General features: G+C 42.5%; 1 long non-coding RNA gene across 1 annotated transcript; it reads right to left on the minus strand.

The window, feature by feature from the left end:
- Nucleotides 1–383: 383 nt before the first annotated feature.
- LOC135982150 (uncharacterized) lies at nt 384–6,661 on the minus strand. The gene is made up of 3 exons (XR_010599337.1): nt 6,542–6,661; nt 4,322–4,449; nt 384–638 (listed from the first exon to the last, which is right to left on the minus strand). It is a non-coding gene; the product is annotated as an uncharacterized LOC135982150 (long non-coding RNA).
- Between the last annotated feature and the right edge of the window lie 15,137 nt (nt 6,662–21,798).

Below are 21,798 nucleotides of genomic sequence, written 5' to 3' on the forward strand. Positions count from 1 at the left end.
ATGGAAGCCTGCTGCACAGGGCAAGGTCTGGACACTCAGGCACAAGAGAAGGGACCTCATGATGGGGAGGTTTGGGAGGCGAGGGGAGCAGAGAGAGGGTCGACATGCCGTGGAGCATTGATGTGGGCGTTACACACCGTGCAACCAAACTGGGACTAAACCCCACTCCTCTGACAACAACACAAACCAAACGGCTTTGTCAAAGGACCAAGGAAAAGGTCACGACTTATCCATGTGAGCTCACTGAAACGTATAAATATGTACGTCCCCTGGTCTAGGAACACCCCTGGGTGGATTTTACATATGGCAGTGAACATTTCTTTTATTTATATGTAGTTAAGATAACAAAAGGAAGGGATTTTTTTGGAAAAGAAATAGCAAAACAGGCCCTGTGTGGAATCAAAATACTCACAGGCATGTTTGCAATACACCACAACCAGCAGCTACTTTTATTAAAAGGAGAAGAACAAGCTATTGCCGGGGGGACAGAAGGGCTCCCTTGTGGATTTTTTCCGTCTTGCGAGATTCTTTCCAGCCCAGATGAAAAGCATCCAAGGATTTTAGAAGCAAAGCGTCGTCTGCCAGATTCCGAGAGATCCTGCATTGACAATCTCTGCTGCCATCACTCACTCCCTTTACTGCAAAAAGGGGAAGAAACTCTCACATTCTATGTTTATAGCCATTAAAACAAGGACAATGTAACGTTACATTTCAAATTCAAGGTAGAGCAGAAATTTCCCCATCATTTAATAGTGTGTGCAGCTGTAACTCCAACAGACTTTGCTTGACATCAGTGGGGATTGAACCTGGAGCCTCGGGAGTTTAATGAATGAGCTTCTACAGTATGAGCTAAAAGCCAACTTCCTCTTATTTAAGGTTGTAGAACAGATTCAGTCTATCTATTATATTTAAACATGTGTACTGGCTGACTTCTGAAGTAAATATGCTGGACTTCTGAACATGGCTCTCCCCTCCCTCTACCCCTAACTCTCCAGTAAAGGAGTCACATTCTCATTTCCTTACAAAACTCCTTCCTATTAACATTCTACACAGTTTAAGTGACAACCAAAAAAAATAAATGAATAAAGTCTCTGGGTGATTAAAAAAAGAACATCGGCAAATTACCGGTAAGTATAAAAACAACCAGAAATATGATGTACAATATCATTGAAATGTTCATCAAACTTTTAAAAAAAGTTGAAATTTGAAATTCCATTGAGGGAATTAATCAAAATTGTGAATTTTAAAAATATTGACTATCTCTATGATATATAGAAAAATAAAACCAAAAATATGTAAGATGTAGAATAATGTGACTCACGTCCATGTTTAGTTTTCCTTTCAAACACACTTTTGTTCATAGCTAAAACTAAAACAATAAATATTTAATTAGAGGATAAATAAATTATTCTTAAAGAATGCCTGGACTATTCTGCCTTCCAGCTCACGTAATCCTAATAGCTTGACCCTATTCAGATGGTACTTCCCTATTTGATGATAATCTCTGTACATATTCAGGTTTCAGAGTAGCAGCCGTGTTAGTCTGTATCCGCAAAAAGAACAGGAGTACTTGTGGCACCTTAGAGACTAACACATTTATTTCAGCATAAGCTTTCCTGGGCTACAGCTCACTTCTTCAGATGCATAGAATGGAACACACAGACAGAAGATATTTATACATACAGAGAACATGAAAAGGTGGATTCGATTATCACTTCAAAGGGTTTTTTTCTCCCTACTGCTGATAGCTCATCTTAACTGATTGGCCTCTTACAGTTGGTATGGGTACTTCCACCTTTTCACAGAGCTCCTATCTTCACTTCTCCTGCCTCAAAACTGCCTCTATGGTAATTTAGGCTTGGTCTACACTAGGAAATTTGGTTGGTGTAACTATATAGCTCAGGAGTATGGAAAATACACACCCCTGAGTGACACAATGAAACCGACCTAACCCCTGGTGAAGACAGCGCTAGGTTGATAGGTGCATTCTCCATTGACGCATCTACCACCTCTCGGGGAGCTGCAGCGCCTACACAGATGGGAGAACCCCTCCCATCAGTGCAGGTAACGTCTTCACTGAAGCGCTTTGGCTCAGCTGCAGCGGTGTTGCTGTGCCACTGTAGCCGTTTGGGTGTAGGAAAACCTCTCACCCCTCCCAACTTCCTCTCTCAGTCCTGTCCCTGCTGTGATATTAATTTGAGCATGCTGGGCACCTTGTACAAGACTAAGGGGAGATCCAGCAGCTAACAATAAGAAAACACATAGAATTGGCTACAGACAAGCAATGAGACCAAGTTAACGTAACTGTAGGAAACATGTTTAAACCAGTAAAAAGAAATTCTGAGCAATGCTAGCACTGAAGTCACAAAGGTTTGTAATTGCTCTAAAAGGAGAAATGCAAAGGCATCGAGTATGTAGTGAGCTACCATAAAGACTGAAAGTAGCATCAATCCTTAAAGGCACTAGTGCTTCTTGAATTGTATTGCAGAGTGAGCATATCTGATAATATACATGCGTGACCCACTGGTCAGTGTGTGTTATGAATTACCCTCGGTGGAGGCTGTGAGTCGGTTACAGGCTCCATCTAGAGCCTGGAGCTTTTGTTCAACCTGAAGGCAATTGAGACTTTAGCTCTGGAGAGTTCTGGTTCAAACCACAGAGTACTGTTCCCAGAAGGCATGACAGCCTTCACACGTGTGCTCAAAAGTGCCTCTTTCCCACAAAAACCCACAGGAGCAATTTTATCCTCAACACGGCTCCTCATGTTTGCAGCATCTGGACCCAGATGTTCTTTAACACAGGTCCAAGAATGCTGCAAAGCACCTGGTTGTCTGAAATCCTCAAATGTTCATCATTGTGTTCATTTCCAGTTTTTCACACTGTGTCATTCTGGATGGACTGTGCAGTGAGGTCCAGGTCACAACTTGAGTTTAATTGTTCTTCCATTTTTGAATGGAATGATTTAAAAATAACTTTTTTTCTATGGGAAAATCATGATTATATCCATACTGTGTGGGTGCAGCTTACCTTCTCATCATCAGACTTGGCCAGTGTCTCCGTTTCTCCTGTTGGTTTGGTGGTTTAGCGCCCCTCCCTCCCCTCCCCCACCGCCCACACTGAACCAAAATCTCCCCGACCTGGGGCAAAATAACTCTTCCCCACCTGGGGCAAAATAACAATAAAAATAAAAACACAAAACCCTCTGGGCTAGAGATGCTTCCTCGGGGGCTGAGTGACCATTTCTTCCCCTTGGCTGATTCCATGTAGGGCTCCCAAATTCTCCTCTGCTCAGCTCGTCTGTAAGCTTATTTCAGTTTGCTTTTACAGGCTTCATTTTTGAGCCATTTCTTTTTGTCAATTCAGCCTCCCTGTTCTCTTTCTTGCCAGAGAGACTCACAATAGGTCCTACCAACTACTCTCAGTCTGAGGAGAGGAGGCCTTTCAAATTGAAAAATGATATCCACAAATGAGACCTTTCCAGAAAAGGACAAGTATGTAAGAAGAAGGAATTATAATGGAATGAGACTGGTAGCTTTCATTATGCTGAATGCTACCAAGAAAATTCCATGCTTCAATGTGTCCTCGGGTAGTTATTGAAATTAGGATCCTTCTGTCAGTGACTGGAAGATTGACATAACATTTTTGAAAGGCTTAAAAGTATAAATGTCAATCAGAAGCCGTGTTGCTGATTATTCTAATTTTTCTGTGACAGATTTGATCATTTTATACTGGGATACGAAACACACACCCTTCAACATAGCTCAATACTTGTACATGTTTCTTTTTGGTAAATTAAGCATTACTGTTGTAAAGAGCAGCCATTTTGATCTCACAAGTGCTGCACAATGATACAAAGGAGACACATGCCCCATACTCTCTCCTGGGAAATATATTTTAGTCCTTCCCCGTTGTTTTCCATATTCCTAAATGAAACAATGATGTAAATGGATGCCAGACTGGCCAGAGACATTGTCTGTATGATGCCATGTTGGCAAGCCAGAGGGGCTTCAAAATGGGTGGTGGAGAGTAACTGCAATACATGGCTCACATGAAGCACTGAGCACTGTGGAGACTCTGGGCTGCTCTGGGTTGTGAACAGACCATAGGCAGCCTGAGTAAAGCAGCTATACGATTACTCTCACTCTAACATGGAAACCCCAGATAGTCCAGAATCAGGCAGCACAGAAGTTTCCTTTGTCCCATGTCAGGGTTGGGCCATGTGCTCTGAGCCTCCAAGGTCATTAAACAGCAGCTATAGAAATTAGAGACACAAATATTCTGTTTACACAGTAATGTCTCCCTTGTGGCATCCTGAACTTACCCATTTCCTACAGCAATTCAGCCCAAAACCGCAACTTCTTATTCGTCTGAAATTGGGGGGACATGTATGCTGGCAGAAGCCCCGAGCATAAAAACAAGCAATGGAATCTTTGTTGAAGCGGGTGTATCCTGCACAAAGAAAAAGTGTCTTCATTTTCATTCACATATAAATGTAAACAAGGGCTGTGATTGCAGCATGACGGGCATTTCCCATTAGCTGAATTTCCAATTCACTGAGACAAGGCCAAGTCAACCCAATTATCTTCCTGTGCCCGTGCCCAGTCAAAGGCTGCTCCTAAGAAATGAGCAGAGTGAGTTAATTCAGGAGATCTGCCGGCTTCCTGGCTGCAGGCTTCCGAACCGTAGCACTGAGCATGGGAGTCCTTCCCAGCCCCACCCCTGTACAGGATGGAAAGCAGCAGCTGTCTGCATCACCAACTTCTAAGAGTGGGGCAGTGGTTTTGCTGCCGTGGTTTTGACTCTTTCTGATTCCAAACACTGATGTACTAGGCAGTATCTAAATGCTGATTGGCTGAGCAGGGTTAAACCAGCTCAGCACTGGGTTGGGTGGCTGGTACTTTTGGAAAGAGAAGGGTTTAAACAAGTCCCTCCAATCAGAACGCCTGATTGTCAGTGAGACTCGGCACAGACAATATTGTGAAGACTCAGCACTTGGCAATACTGACTCAATGACCAATTGCCAGTCTTAAACATTCCAGACAGGCTGGTCCTTATGATCATGTGGCCCAAATGTCCTTTAGGATATTAATATTAGACTATTTTAAACTAGATTTTAGCTCTGCTTTCCTTAAAGTATCCACGGTGACATTCCCCAGGGTACAATCTGGACCAGTGAACAGCCGTATTCCCTCAGGTCTCCAACCTGCAGTGCCTCCTACACTGCTCCGCTGTGAAAGCAACCACTTCTGGCCCTGCTCATGTACAGCCCCTAGCATGTAAAGTCACTCCCAGCTGAATTAGAGGAAAATTTCCAGCAAGACACTCCTGAATTATCCTGCAGAGCGACACCAGCCAATTCCCAGTGCCAGCCTCGTCCCCCAGAAATGTGCATCTTGTACTGATCAGTATCCTCCTGGGCAATACAAGTTCATAGAAAGTCTGTCATTTCATCTGAGGAAAAGGATATGCACCGAGCCTGTTATCTCAAGTGAAGGTTCCCAAACCCTTGAATCCCCTAGAACAAATGGCATTTTCATTGGGTTAGGCCAGAGGAAGAGGACACAAGCTGAAAATGTCCAGTCTTTTTAATCTCTCCTCATACGGAAGCTGTTCCATACCCCTAAACGTTTTAGTTGCCATTCTCTGTAACTTTTCCAATACTAATATATCTTTTTTGAGTTGGGGTAACCACATCTGCACACAACATTCAGCATCTGCACACAACATTTAATTACCATGGATTTATAAAGAGGCATCATGATATTTTCGGTCTTATTATCTATCCCTTTCCTAATGGTCCGTAACATTCTTTTAGTATTTTCTTTTAGTGCCGCTGTGCGTTGAACAGATGTTTTCAGGGAACTCTCCACAATGATTCCAAGATCTCTTTTCTGAGTGGTAACAGCTAATTTAGACCCAATCTTTTTAGACGTATAGTTGGGATTATGTTTTCCAAAGTGCATTACTTTGCATTTATCAACATTGAGTTTCGTCCGACATTTTGTTACCCAGTCACCCAGATTTATGAGATTCCATTGTAACTCTTAGCATTGTGCTTTGGACTTCACTATCTTTGAGTAATTTTGTATCATCTACTGTTTACCCTTAGATTTAGATTTAGCTGTATGATTGTTAACTTGTTCCCAGTTTACCAAGTGATCCATATCCCTTTCTATGAGTGCCCTGTCCCTTAATTTTTGTCACTTGCTAACTTTATAGGTGATGAGTGTATGTTTTTTTTTCAGGTCCTTTATAAAATGTTTAACTAGTGTCGTGGCAAGAACCAATCCCTGTAGGACTCCACTAGGTAGAACGTTGGTGATAGTATTATAGGTCATAGTTCAGCCAATCTGACTGGAACGTTAAAGACACCTTTCTCACCCCAGGACTATTCTCTAGTGAAATGTGAAGTATCTGCTGAAAACCATGCAATTCTTTTGAAAAAAAAGCTGAAAAAATTATGATACACAATTTTTAGAAATCTTAATACAGACTCACCATTGTCCTTCTATATTCTCGCTTCATTTCATTAAGATCTTACCTGGAGAGCTTTGCAGCACCAGGAAAAAGACAGCAAAGAACAGGTACAGAATCTTCATGGCTGAAGTTTGACTGGGAACTCAGTGTTGCTGGAGAGAAGACACTGCAAGATAGAAAGGAGATGGAGAGTCTCTATTTATGGGCGCCGGGGATTGTGAAATACTGATCTGTTGAAATTTTTTTTGAAGCATGTCACATTTACTAAATTTGTGCTGCAATCTATTTATAATTATCATCATAATTATAATTTATACAGCGTCATAAACATTCCTGGAGAATTTCAGGGAAACACAGTAGTCAAGTTCCTGATTTGTGGAAGTTACAATATGAGTATTTACAACTAGCAAATATCAACTGCCTGAACGAAAGCTCTCTGAAGAAATGGAAAGCCTCCTATTAAATTGAAATGAGGGTCCTTTCGCAGAGAAGAATTTCAGAACACAACTATACCTTGGAAGCGTTTATAGTAGGGCATGTGCATATTGTTTTGTACAATATTTAATCAATATTTTACTTGTATTTAAGGAAATTTACTAATTTCATGCATTAAAACGCATTCCAAAGAGGTTAAAAATCCTTTTTAAGAGAGATTTATGAGAAATAAAGTGAATAACATTATAAATACTGTATGCCAGGAATCCATGGATTTTTTGCTGTGTATCTAAATGAGGAATTTAACATTTAGTGATCGTAGAAAACCAAGAGGTTTCCCTTTCTTTTTTCTCTCATAAAAAGCATCAGCCTTAACGATAACTATCTAAAGTAGAGACATAAAATGTTAATGTATCAAACATCGGGAAGCCAGTGGCATTTGCAGGTGCCAAGCACCTCTCAGGATTAGTCTCATTCTTTCAGGACATAGAGAACAAGAAGTGATTGGGCTTAAACTGCAGCCAGGGAAATGTAAGAACATTTCTAAGGGTTCTATAGAGCTGTATGACACCTCCAAGTTCCCTGGGGGATTCATTCTAACCAGGGTTCAGAGCGTACAAGATACAACCCACCGCACAAAGCTTCACAGACCCCTTCGCAGACCCCCTCCTATTCCCCTTCTTCCTCTTTCCCACCATTTCCTCCCGTTTGGAAGCACCAAATAGAAAAGTTGAGGTGAGTGAATGAAGAATGAGAATCCATGGGGAGGAGGACATCCATAGGGCAATAGGGAGCTGTGACAGGGCAGTGAGCTGTCCCTCTCATCTCCCAGTCAGTGCCTCTATTTCAACTGTCTCTGTTGTTGGAAGGTGCTGGTCTTCTCACCTGCTACGTTCTCCACAGAGAAAGATCAAGGGGTCCTTGATGCTTCTCTGCCGAGAGTGGACACAAGGAGCGGGCACATCACCCTGACTGCCACCTCACACCTATTATTTCCCTGCTATGTTCTTGCCATTCACACAGAGAAGTTAGACAAAAACAGATAGAGCCACAATTGATAATGGCTTAATTTTTTCCTCTATGATTTATAAATATACTGTGGTTAAGGGTATGAACTGTATGCTACTATTAGAGTTTTAAAGGTGGTATTTGATTCTATTGATCTAGACAATCTTTGAGCAAAATTAAGAAGGATGGGTATCAATCTAAGACTTCTGAACATTTTGGAGGCTCTGCACCAGAGTGCTGTGGGTCGGGTAAAGGCAATGGAGAATGTTTTCCCAGTGGCTTAGGGAGAACACCAGGGATGCCTTCTAGCACCTCTTGCTATTAATTTATATATTAATGATACAGGGATGTTATAAAGTAATAACATTAAAGGTAGACTTATCTCGCTGTTACTATATGCTGATGATATGGTTGTTTTATTGCAAACTCCATGAGGCATCTTCTGGCTGTAATCTCTATTTTCCTCTTATTTTAACTTCCAAGACCTGGTTCTCATTTATAATGAGACCAAGTCACGATTTCTGGGAAGAAGCATCCGCACATTGAGCGGAAGATAGGAGGCCACCCTGTAGAACAAGTCCCTGCTTTGACGTATTTAGGGATAAAGTTTCATGATTCAGGCAGCTGGTCCCCTTATCATAAAGACTTCAAACAAAAGGCCCTTAGCTCTGTTCAAGGGGTGCTGTGTTTTACCTGATCATATGGTGGGAGCAGAGTTGCCCCAGTGCTAAGAATTTTTAATAATAAAATAATATTGCAGATGCTCTATGAGCATGTCTACATCGTAATAAAGGAAAAACTGGGGCTGTCCCATGGCAGCTGACTCAGGCTCGTGGGGCTGTGGTGGTTTCATTGCTGTGTAGACTTCTGGGTCCGGCTGCAGCCCAAGCTTTGGGACCGTCCCACCTCACAGAGTCCTAGAGCCCAGGCTGTAGCCCCAGTCCAGATATCTACGCAGCAGTGAAACAGCCCCACACCCTGAGGCCAGCCACGGGTGTCTAGTTGCTGTGTAGACATTCCCTCTGAGGTCACATTTGGATTAGGGGATCAAATTTCAGCCTTAGAAATCAGCTATGTTGCTGTAGCTCTCGTAGTGTAGACATACCCTAAGCGTCTAGCCCTTAATACTCACACCTCTGCTTCACTTGGTGAAAAACTAACCGTTATCAGGGGTACAGTTGTTCTACCTCATTGATCCTACTTGGCCTCCCAGTGAGCACTGACTCCATTACAGAAGTTTGGAAATTTCCTTCAGTTTCTCTGGCTGCAGCTGTAGCCCAATCACTTCTCATTCTCTTTATCAGTGATTATTCATATAGTATACCACATGATTTGTTTGTAATTAGAAAGCTGATACACTCTGTTGGTATGTTGTGAAACCAATGGAAAGTGAAAACCTGTAAAGTGAAGCCCATTGAAATCTCATAAGTGCTATTTGGCCATTTCGCCTGATGAACCCTTCGACTGGCATTTCTGAAGAGATCTCATAACATACACAGCCATCCTTCTTAGTAGCAGATGAAGTGTAGAGAATAACCAGTAAAGGGTACAGAGAGGAGAGCTGTTTTCTTTTTCTGTGCCATTAATGTTACCAGTATTATTAGTGAGTGAAATGACTTTATGTTGCAGTATGATGAGCTATTATCTATATCTATATATCTATCTATATATCTATCTATATAAATATAGATATATATATAGATATATTTCTCTTTAAAATTCACCAGTCCCTACCAGACCCCACAAGACATATACCCCATCAATGATGATTCTTTGTTTACAATTACACTTTGAGACCTATCAGTTAGCCAGCTTTTAATCCATTTAATGTATGCCATGTTAGTTTTATATATATATTTTAATCCAAATGTCATGTGGTACCAAGTTAAATGTCTTACAGAACACTAAGTCTATTGTATCAACAATATTATCTTCATGACCCATACTGGTAGTCTCATAAAAATATATATTAAGTTAGTTTGACAGGATTCTTTTCCATAAACCTATGCTGATTGGCATTAATTCTGTTACCTGCCTTCAATTCTGTATTAATCCTGTCTATATCAACTATTCCATTATCCTTCTTGAGATTGATGTCAGACTGATAAGGCTATAATAACCCAGTGCTTCCTGTTCACCCGTTTTAAGTACTGGCACAACAATAGCTGTCTACCAGTCTTCTGCAACTTCCCCAGTGTTCAAGACTTATTGAAAACCAACATTAATGGTCCAGCCAGCTTCTCAGCCAACTCCTTTAAAATACACAACTTTCTTCAAAATGCTCTCAGTACTCAGTACTCTCAGAATACCTGGGTAATGAAACTTCCCCAAATTGCAGGGATCTATTGTAAACACCTCTAAATAGATTTTATTTTTCTATATAGTTTCTAAAATGTACATTATGCTGCCACATCAAGTCCTAGCTTGATCTTGTCTATCTGCTATGGACTTCTAGGTATAAAGCAAACAGTATAGAAGAAACTGATAAAAGGTGAAATTACTTCACAAGTGAGTGAGAATTTGTGGTTAGCTCTGCTAGCAACTGTTGATGTTACTCAATCTAACTCCTCTGTGAGCCACAGATGCAGCATCTGCAATTAGACATGTTTTAACGACTTAGCCCTAAGTTCTGCAAAGGATTCTTGATCATCCCTGGATATAGATGACACTATGAAAACTACTAATAACTTGGAACCAAACTCTATGTGTGTGTGTGTGTGTATTACTTGTGCACCTTGTTCATACAGTATTGATTAATATTCTTAGTGGGTTTTTTTTTAATTTTTCCTGTTTTTATGCATCCATCCCATTAAAGAGATGTCTCCAGTCATTGAAAAATCACAGAATAACCTTCATAATATTGAGGATACCGTGAATCATGAATATATGTATGTGGGTGGGGGCATCATGTGGTGTATAAGAATTGAATATTATCCTTTTAACATATTCGGATCCCTCCAGTCGGCTTCCGTGTTTCCTACTCATGGCCATCAAAATTTTTGGAGCAGAAGTCTCCATGGGAAGTCAGGCCTAGTATTTTTGTACCTAGTAATAAACAAAGTTCTGTGGAATGCAGTGGGGCCTGTGTGGTTTTCCTGTAGCCTTTCTGTGTCATAGAGAGCAAGGGCACAAGAGGTCCATTTAATATGACTTTGACAGTCTTTGCCATGACAAAGCCGGGATCTGAACATGACCATAGTTGATGGAGATCCCAGCTAGTCAGTAGAGCTGGCTCCAGCAGAGCTTAGTCTTCATGAAGGATCCTGTCTCTCCCCCTGAAGATCCATCAGTCTCTCTGTGGATTGGGAGGGCGGAGGCCTCCATTGGCAGCCCGCTGAAGAGAGGAGATGGGGGCAGCCAAGTAGCCTGCAGACAGAAAGGAGGGAGAGGCCATTAGGGCCCCTCTGAAAATACACCTGAAGTGTGAGGCAGGGGAGATTTGGGGTTTGGGGATTGGGAGTTAGAGGAACATAGGGTGGGTTGAAGGAGAAGAAGGAGGGGGTGTGATGAAGAGGAAAGGGACATGTGGTGGGATCAGGGGAATGAGAGGCACATGGTGTGGAAATTAGAGGGGCTAGAGTTACATGGGGGGTTCTGGGTAACGGGGACTTGTGGGATGGGACTGGGGGTACTCAGAGGCACACAGAAGGGATTTGGGGGGCACCAAACTGACCTGAGCCCTTGTTTGGGGAATATATTGGAGAGCCGGGGCTTTGAAGTGTGTGGGGGTGTGTGGGGGTGTGTGGGGATCTTTCTGAAGAGGGAAATAGGAGCCAGGCATTAGAATTGGGAGATCAGACAGTGATGGAAGCTGTTTGCATAAGGACTAGGTCTTTGCCATTTCGTGCCCAGGCATAGAAGAGAGAGGGGGGATAGGAGGTGCTGAAGGGGATGGTCTTGGTGGGTTTACTAGGAGGGAGGGGATGTCCTCTGAAAACATGGAAACCCCCTTATTTCCCCTACAATAGGAGAACCTGTTGTAGAGTGTCTGGCATTGGAATGGAGATCTGGGTGCTGTAGTGTTCCCAGGTGGGGTTACATAAAGGCTTTTTTTGGAGGGAATAAGTCCCAGGTGTTGAGGGGGTGGAAAAGGGCAGAGCTAGGATGTAGCCACTCTCGGGAGAGTGGTGCCCTCAGAGCTGTATAGATACCAGTGTGGAAGAGAAGGGGGAGGGCTGTGTAGGTGAGGTGCTGACAGCGAAGCAATGAGCAGTAAGAGGGGCATACAGTGCAGAGGGCCCAGCGCAGACACCCCTTGGTGTTTTCCTTTAGTTCTGCATTATAATAAGAAGACTGGAAATCTGGCTGCCATGTGTGGTACATGGAAAACTGTGTTAAAATACAAACTAACACTTCAAGTCTGGAAGGGGTATCCTGATCCCTCTTGCAGGCTATGGGGCTCTGAGGGAACTGTGCCAGCTGTGTTGTTGGCAGTCAGTCTTCAGAGAAAAAGCCTAAAGTAAGGTGGAGTGAGTTGAGCTTCTTTGTTTTAAGGAGCAGCCTGCTTTGTCTCTATCTGTTTTGGAGTTCGTTTGTGTTATTATTCTGAATTCTAAGAAGTAGCGTTACATTGCAACCTTCCAGCAAGAGAATTTTGTTTTATCTCTTTTCTATTTGTATGCCATGAAAATAGTACCATGGAGCAATGAAATAGGGGTTATAAATCAATCTGTGAGAAAACCCGCTTCTCTTAAAAACAACAAACAAAATGGATTAGTAACAGTGGTATAAAATAAATACTGATCTGTCCATGTGAGCGTGTAGAAACACAAACCGTTGCATTGACCATGGTGGCCCAATCACTCATGTGTGGATTTAACATTCAATAGGGATTAATGTTTTTATTTTTTAAACTCCTTTCATTTAAAAAAATGGATTTCCAATCAGAAGGACAATAGCAGGTCCCCCACCCCTTCCACCATGACAAATATGCACTTGTTAGTGTTTGTTTTCACAACAACTAGATTTTATTATAAGTGGGAAAATTTGGGTGATCAAAGTCTCCTGTTTGGATTTCTCCAGATCACAAGGTACTTTGCATCCCTAGTAATGGTGTTTCCAAAAAAGTTCCCTCAGAAAATTTCTGACCATCTCTAATACGCACCTTTTCCGCAGTAGAACTGTAGCCCCACTATAGGTCTACACTGCTTTACTTTATGGTAATTAGAGCAACTTAGTTCTAGCAGTAAAATGTCTCTGTGCTTCTATAATTTGCACATGACACCAAGCTGAGAGGGGCTGCAAGCACTTTGGAGGATGGGATAAGAATATAAAGGGACCTCGCTAAAATGAAGAATTGCTCTTAATAAAATATAATGGAATTCAATAAAGTACTTCACTTAGGAAAGCAAAATGAAATGCACAACTGTAAAATGGCAAATAACTGGCTAGGTGGTTGAACTGCTGAAAAGGATCTAGAGGATATAGTGGATTACAAATTAAATATGAATCAACAGTGTGATGCAGTTGTAAAAAAGGTTAATATAGCTCTGCGGTGTATGAACACAATGATCATACGTAAGACATGGGAGGTAATTGTCCTGCTTTGCCCAGCACTAGCGAGGCCCCAACTGGAGTGCTGTGTCCAATTCTGGGTGCCACACTTAAAGAAGGATGTGGCCAAATTGGAGAGAGTCCACAGGAGAGCATCAAAAAAGGATCAAACATTTAGAAAACCTGACCTGGGAGGAGATGTGAAGATACCTGGACATGTTTAGTCTTTTGGAGTGGGAGGAACCTAATAACAGTCTTCAAATATGTAAAGGGCTGTGATAAAGAGGATGGTGATCAACTGTTTTCTAGGTCCACTGAAGGCAGGACAAGAACTAATAGGCTTAATTTTCAGAAAGGGGGATTTAGGTTAGATATTAGGAAAACTCTCTAACTAAATTAAACTCTGGAATAGGCTTCCAAAAGAGGTTGTGGGATCCCTGTCATTAGAGATATTTAAGAACAGGTGGGGCGAACACATACCATGTTGACTAAGGAACAGAAGACAGGGAGGCGATTGAGAAGTGTCCTCCAGAAGTAAGTTGCTGACCAGAGTTAAACCAATAAATGTTCATTATATGTCCCAAGATGTTTTGCACAAACCACTGTGGCCTAATGTGGCCTATGCAAACTGGAATGGCTCAAGATGTTTTGCACAAAGATGATGGAATTTCCCAGAGACAAAGTTGCAACTATTCCAACGTTCAAATTGAAGTTGGACATTTCACTAGAACCATGGGTCACCTTCTGTTTGAGGGCCCTTCAGTTTTACCAAGTAGAAACCAGACCTTCAGAGTATGTAAAAACCAGGCTGTTTTGGTCAGAGTGTCAGTCACTGAAGCGAAAATATCTGGCTGAGAGAGACAGCAAGTTGGGCTCTTATCATCTGGCTATTGAGAGCCCCCCTCCAAGTCTAGAAACTTTGACCAGCTCTTTTATTAACATCCCCCTTATGCTGACCCACAGAGCATGTCTCTCTCTTACATCCCTCTCCCCAGGAGCCAACTTCATACCTCATTCTATGGAGACTCCTGCATGTCACTCTGGAGGTCTCTGCTTTTATTTGGTCATCAAGACAGCGGTTATCACAGCTGTTCTATGGGGCTTCAGTCCAGGACACTCTTACAGGTGATATATGTACAACATTGTGCTTCTTTCGAGATACTGAGCAGCAATATTTATTGAACACGTCTGCCCTTTCTGTATTATTATTATTATTTTACCATCTCAATGGAGTAATGGGCCCATACCAGTGTTAGAATCTCTTTTGGTCCTGAAATACTTTTAAAAAAAACTTCTTTCTTCTCAGGAACAGACTGTATTTGCATAAATACATGACTTTGTCTAGGGGTCAGCACACAGATCTGTATTGCCAAACTGATCGGTTTTGACTGTTTGGGGTTAAAATTAACTTTAGTGTTGAATGGAAAGTTTATGAAATGTTTTTATCCTTAGTGTTTATGTAAAGGGAAGCAGAACTGTACTTAAGAAGCCCAAACTAAGGGGTTTTCCCTAACTTGAACATCACTTGCTAAGTAGTGGGTAGTGATGCCAAATCCAAGTAAGTTTTGGGGACAGATGTTCCTTTCTAGGGAATGTGGGCTAGTTTAAAGAGACTTAGCAGGGATTTGATTTTGTCCTCTGTGTTTAAAGACAGAGGTGAGTAGCCTTTTTTTTGAGTGTAATGGTTCTTCTTCGGTAATCACTAGATCTGAATTTACTGAGAAGCTCATTTAAGGGGACTGGGTGTTCAAAGTGATAAGGAGATAGCATTTTGTTTAAAAGCAGCGCAGAAAAGACAGCTGCAGAGAGGTTCTCTGCTAGCTAGTGAAAACACAGAGACTTGAGCTAAGTGGTGACACCTCAGAATATAATGCCGTGGAGAGAAGTGGCAGTAATGGAGACTGCAGAGACACTGATGAGCAGAGGTGGAGGCATCACTCAACCGCCATTTCTCTTCAGGGGCGGCAGGGAAACCCACCCAAACAAACAGCTGGATTCTGGGGACATTGCTGATCTCAGACAACAAACTATGAATAGGAGGCAGTGGAAGGGAAAAGGGATTGGTATGTTAAAGAGACATTTGTTCCTTGGGGTTTCCCATCACAAGATGGGAAACTGAGAAAAGGGACACTGCTCAAGATACTGTAGGGTGAGTGTCTTACTTATTAGTTGTGTACTTTCAAATCCTTGTTGCAGTGTGTTTCAAAATTAATGTGGTATTTTCTTCATTAGGAAAAGTTGTCTTTTGTTCTAGACACTCAGTTCTTGCGAGAGGGGAAGTATTGCCTCTTAGTGGCACCCAGGGCTAGTGCTTATTTTTCTTAGATTGGTGGGTTTGGTTGGAAGCTGATTCTCTTTTGTATTGTTAAGAAGAAGCCCTTGGTATTGAACCTGGAATTTGTTGCTGCCTAAATTACCCGGAAGAAGGGTTACATGGCCAAAATTGATCACTTTTGACAAAGCAGGGCTGTCTGCTGATTACCTAGGCAGAAGAGATGTGTCTATTGGAATACAGTCTTCTCCTGAGATCTTTTCCCCTATTGGTTTGGAGAGAACTAGCCTTGCCAGGCATGCCTGACTTTCTTTATTTTTTTGATCGAATGATATACTTATTTGCTGAGCCATACGTGATAAATATAATGTGCTTGAATTTCTCTAGAGAATTTAATCCAGTCAAAGGGAGATTGTCCAGTGACTTCAATGGGCTTTGAACCAGTCTCTAGGTATTTACCAGGTATTTTCAAAGTGTAACTTGTGTAAGACAGACCCTTGTTAGTTGTCATTATTAGTAGGAAAACGTGGAATTTACTACTAATAATAATGTCATACACAACTATGAATAGGCCAGAATCCTTGGCATAATTTAGACCTAAACCGTTAAAACACGTCAAATTAGAGAGGCTGCTTCTGATTTTCATGGAAGAGTTAAACTAAGAAGCAGGAACAGTTGCCTGCTAAGCTGACCACACACTCTTGTTAAAATGGGAAATGGCTTCCTCCTTTATCTTTTTTTCTTCCAGATTATATACTTTATGCCAAGAAATCCATAATAGAGATACAATAGATCCAGGTCTTACTTGATATGGCAATATCAGGTACAAATGTTTTAATGGGAAAAGAGCGATATAAAGGCTGTCAATAAAATGTGTAAGAAACTATACAGATGTTTGAAAGCTCTAATGAGGAATCTGTAACCAGGATGTGCAGTTTAGGGAAGTTTTATTACCAAGGAGATCTGACCTCAAAGAGGATTGCAAATACGTCCAACAATGTTATCTATTTTAAATACAATTGTGATAATGTAATATATATTTATGTCCAACAGAGAATCTATAAAGGGGAAAAGGCCTTTGTTTTATATTGTAGAAGGTGATATATTCAGCTGATATGTTGAGAAGTGAAAATCTCTAAAAATGAATCCAAATGAAATGTGATAAAGTCTAAACAACGAAAAGGCCTGATCAGCTGTTTGTTGACAATTCAAGAGAAATAGCTTAATTTATGAAGTGAACCTACTGTTCACCAGTGAAGACAAGACATCAGTTACCTGATTTCCAGCTGACACACCTACAGCCTCAAAACTCACCTGACTCCTCCCTCCCCACATGGATGAGACAAGTCCCTGACTCCCACCGCCCCAACTATCAAGCCCTGCCTGCCTCATCAGACAGGAGTCGAGCACTTCCCACTGTCCAACCCCCAACCTCCATTTCCTCCTGTCAGAGCTGTATTCCCACTTTGAACTTTAGGGTACAAATGTAGGGGCCTGCATGACAACTTCTAAACTTAACTACCAGCTTAGCTCTGGTCCGCTGCCACCATCCCAAGAATTTCCATCCCTGGGAAGCCTTGAGAAACCTTCACCAATTCCCTGGTGAATACAGATCCAAACCCCTTGGATCTTAAAACAAGGAGAAATTAACCATTCCCCCTCCTTCCTCCCACCAACTTCTGATGAATATAGATACAACCCCCTTGGATTTAAAACAAGGAAAAATCAATCAGGTTCTTAAAAAGAAGGCTTTTAATTAAAGAAAAAGGTAAAATCATCTCTGTAAAATCAGTATGGAAATTAACCTTACAGGGTAATCAAACTTAAAGAGCTCAGAGGACTCCCCTCTAGTCTTAGGTTCAAAGTACAGCAAACAAAGATAAACACTCTAGTAAAAGGTACATTTACAAGTTGAGAAAACAAAGGAAAACTAACACGCCTTGCCTGGCTATTTAATTACAAGTTTGAAATAGGAGAGACTTGTTTAGAAAGATGTGGAGAACCTGGATTGATGTCTGGTGCTTATCAGTCCCAAGAGCGAACGCCCTCCCAAAACAAAGAGCACAAACAAAAGCCTTCCCCCCCCACCCCAAGATTTGAAAGTATCTTGTCCCCTTATTGGTGCTTTGGTCAGATGCCAGCCAGGTTACCTGAGCTTCTTAACCCTTTACAGGGAAAAGGATTTTGGAGTCTCTGGCCAGGAGGGATTTTATAGTACTGTACACAGGACAGCTGTTACCCTTCCCTTTATAGTTATGACACCTCCTAATGCCAATTTGCTCTATTCAGTGTGGGGTTTGAGAAGTTCTGTACATCTGGGGAAGGGAGAGATTACCAACTCCTCATTAAGGGAAGGGTGCGGGAGTCGGAATCTATCTACATTTCTAATGTGCCTTTTAGTTACCATCTGACTGTGAGTGCTGTGCGCTAACCATTAGACTAGGGTGACAGAAGAGGTGTTTTGCCATATGGAATGTCAGCCTGGGAGTGGGAACCAGCACAATCATGGAACGGTTTAGCCTCTACTTAGTTAAATCTATGATTAGACATTCTGTTTACAGCCCCATTTCTGAATTTTGTCGTGTGATCCAGTGGAAGAGGTTAATTTCTGACCACCATTGGTCTGACATTATCAAGGATGCAAGAGCAAATATTGCAATGCATAGGAAAGACAGAAGTGTGGTAAGAGACCGTCCTGGCTTAACCAGGAGATCTCCAATTACTTGAAATTCAAAAACGACTCACACCAAAAGTAGAAAGTAGATCAAATTACAAATGAAGAACATATAGAATTACAGCCTCTAATGTTGCTCATGAAAGGAGCTAGCTAATATTTTTGGGTTTGGTCCCCAATTGTGTTGTCAAAAATGTTCTCAGCAAACATCACCAGTGTGTGGGAGAATTCAAATTCTTGGGTCTATACACAGACATTGTAGAACAACTGTTTGTGGGGGACTTCTGTTTATCTGCATCCCTATCCGAGGAAGTAACAACAGGTTTCTCACCATCACGTATGATAAAGCTCGTTATGTCCTTGTCAGTAAACATCAAATTGACACCCTCACCACTGAACTACAGACAGACCAGCACAGACACGTCTCAAATCCCCCTAGGTAGCTGTTCTCTGCTTGCTTTACCTCTAAAAGGTTAAAAAAGTCCCCCAGGTAAAGAAAAGGGCACCTGACCAAAAGAGACAATGGGAAGACTAGAACTGTTTACAATTGGGAAGGAAGCTTTCCCTTGGTGTCTGCGGTTGTTCTCCGGAGCGGGGGGTGGCACAGAGCAAAGTTAGGGCTATGATTATGCTTTAAGCCAGGTCTGAGAAATCATCAGATTGTACCTAGAATTACTGATTTGAACCCCCCACCCAAAATATGTAAGTAATTTAGGAATGTTTAGAAAGACGCGATTAGATTTATTTCTCTTTATTTTTTAAGGCTTGTGGACTCCTCTGTGCTAACCTCAGATGCTTTCGTTTGCTTGTAACCTTTAAGATGAACTCCCAAGAAAGTTAGTTTGGGTGCTTAATTTTTGGAACTGCTCTTTTAAAATCTTTCAAAAGCCTAAATTCCAAATGTATTTTCTTCCTTTTTGTTTTTAATAAAATTTACCTTTTTTAAGAACACGATTGGATTTTTGGTGTCCGAAGAGGTTTGCGCATGTTGTTTGATTAGCTAGTAGCAACGGCTAATTTCCTTTGTTTTCTTTCTCAGCTCTTACACAGGGAGGGGGGAGAAAGGGGTTGATAGTACCCCACAGGGAGGAATTCCAAAGTGTTCCTTCCTGGGTCCAAAGGGTTTTTGCATTTGGGTGGTGGCAGCATTTACCAAGTCAAGGTCAGAGAAAAGCTGTAACCTTGGAGTTTAATATCTAGAGTGGCCAGTATTAATTTTTAGAATCCTTGAAGGCCCCCACCTTCTGCACTCGAAGTGCCAGAGCAGGGAATTAGCCTTGACAAGTATGGATGTGAAAATAAAACTGATAAACAGTAGTGACGCCCTCTTCTTAATGGGTGATGCAATCAAAGGTTCTAACCTGCGGATTATATCAGTAACCCATTTTTAAAAGAAAGTACGGTTGGCCCCGGCACTGTCTGTATCAGGTGGACAACACAACCAACTGGGTGAACATTGGCTCACCTTGTACCTGGAGAATTACCACAGAGAGTTATTTGTCTCATACGGACAAAGGCTGAACAGCATGTTCTTTCCTAGAAGCAGCATGACATTTTTAAATAAAAATGCTGCTGACGTTATGTTCCACCCTTGACAATTACAAAAGCCCCATACTCCTACCTGTAGCTATCACTGTGTGTTTTCCTTCCATCACCGTAACAATGGTTTACCTTTTTACCAGTTTTTAAAACTGTATTCTAATGAGTTAGTGCAGTGTTTCCCCAACTTGGGATGGTGCTTGTGTAGGGAAAGCCCCAGGTGGGCCGGTCTGGTTTGTTTACCTGCCGCGTCCACAAGTTCAGCTAATCACAGCTCCCACTGGCTGCAGTTCGCTTCTCCAGGCCAATGGGAGCTGCTGGAAGCGGCGCGGGCCGAGGGAGGTATTCCTATAGGAATTTCCAAGATATTATCATGGTGCTTGTCTCTGATATACAGAGGGCTCCCCAGAACAAGTTAGCCTTGCTGTTCCTTGACATGGATACAGCCCTCTGATCAATAATTGGCCCACAAGCAGTAATGCTTCAAAAACAGAAATAATATTTCTTTAGAAATGAGTGGGAGGAGCTTTTAGAGGGGGTCACATGCCACCTCTTCCTCCGGGTTACATGTCAATCTCTGCCCCAGGACTTGCCCTAATTGGTCAAACTCCTCTTGGGGCAGGCCTATGGGTCACCCAACAGGCTAGAGATAGGCACAGAATCCAGGTTTCCTATGTCCTAGTCCTCTGCTCTTCCCTGGTCATACATTAACCCCTTTTCTCAGACAATGCCCTTTCCCAGTAAAGACAAGTCCCTCTAGGTCTGGTCCCTGAAACGTTCACCATAAGGGCTGTGAGGAAGACGTGGGCTCAGGGCAGGAGGAAAGGGCACTGAGAGAAGGAGCTGGTTTGTGGAGAAAAGATTGAAGTAACTTCAGGGGCACCACTTCAGACTGTGGTGTGCGGAACATTAATCATGATTCCTGGGGCTACTTAGGCACCTGAAAACTCTAGATTTTGTATATAAGGTGGTGGATCCACAACCAAAAAATATAGCCGGGGGGAGGTCAGCTCTAAAAGTTTGAAAACTGCTGAGGATGCAAGAAGGGGGTAACTAGCGGCTGTGTGCAGGCATGGAGGTAGCTCGGGTTCCAGGTGGGGGTGTACTTCAGGGGCCAGGTAGGAGGTTGCTAGGGGCTGTGTTCCTGGAGGGGTGTAGCTCAAGGAGCAGGCAGGAGGTATATAGGGGTCGACAGGGGTGTAACTCAGGATGCAGGGAGGGGCTGTGTCCAAGGAGGTGCTGCTACTGAAGGCCCAGGCATACCCTCACTCCCTAGTTGGCACAGTGGGGGCAGCTCTGCGGATCAGTGGCCGGGGTGAGGTGCATGCGCTGCCCACCCACTTACGCAATGGGCAGGCGGAAGGGAACACCCAGATACCAGCACACATCCCTTTCTATGCAGCATTTCAGCAGGTGAGGAGCGATGCCAGTGGTGGCCCCATAGTTGAGGGGCGGGGCTGTATGGCTGTAAACAACAGCAGAGAAGGGCATAGAGGGTGGGGAGAGGAAGGGCAGCATTTTCCCTTGTGCTGCACACTTCACACAAATCTGGTACAAAACTAGCCGGGGTTGTAGGAAGGCCTTTCCTAAATGGTGCCACCGGGGTAACAATCTTTTGTGCTGCAAAGATATGCAAAGCAGCTGTGAGCTCCATTGTTTCTCCCTCTCTATGGCAGGACCCCAGGTGGTTGCCTCAGTTACACCCTCACTTGCAAATTTGCTCAGGTTTCTATAAGCCTGGGTCTTTGGGATTTCCAATGCCCTTCGGGCTCTTGCATGGGAGCCTGCTACACAGGGCAAGGTCTGGACACTCAGGCACAAGAGAAGGGACCTCATGATGGGGAGGTTTGGGAGGCGAGGGGAGCAGAGAGAGGGTCTACATGCCGTGGAGCATTGATGT

This window comes from Chrysemys picta, chromosome 3, assembly GCF_011386835.1.
Source record: "Chrysemys picta bellii isolate R12L10 chromosome 3, ASM1138683v2, whole genome shotgun sequence".
NCBI classification, from domain to species: Eukaryota; Metazoa; Chordata; order Testudines; family Emydidae; genus Chrysemys; species Chrysemys picta.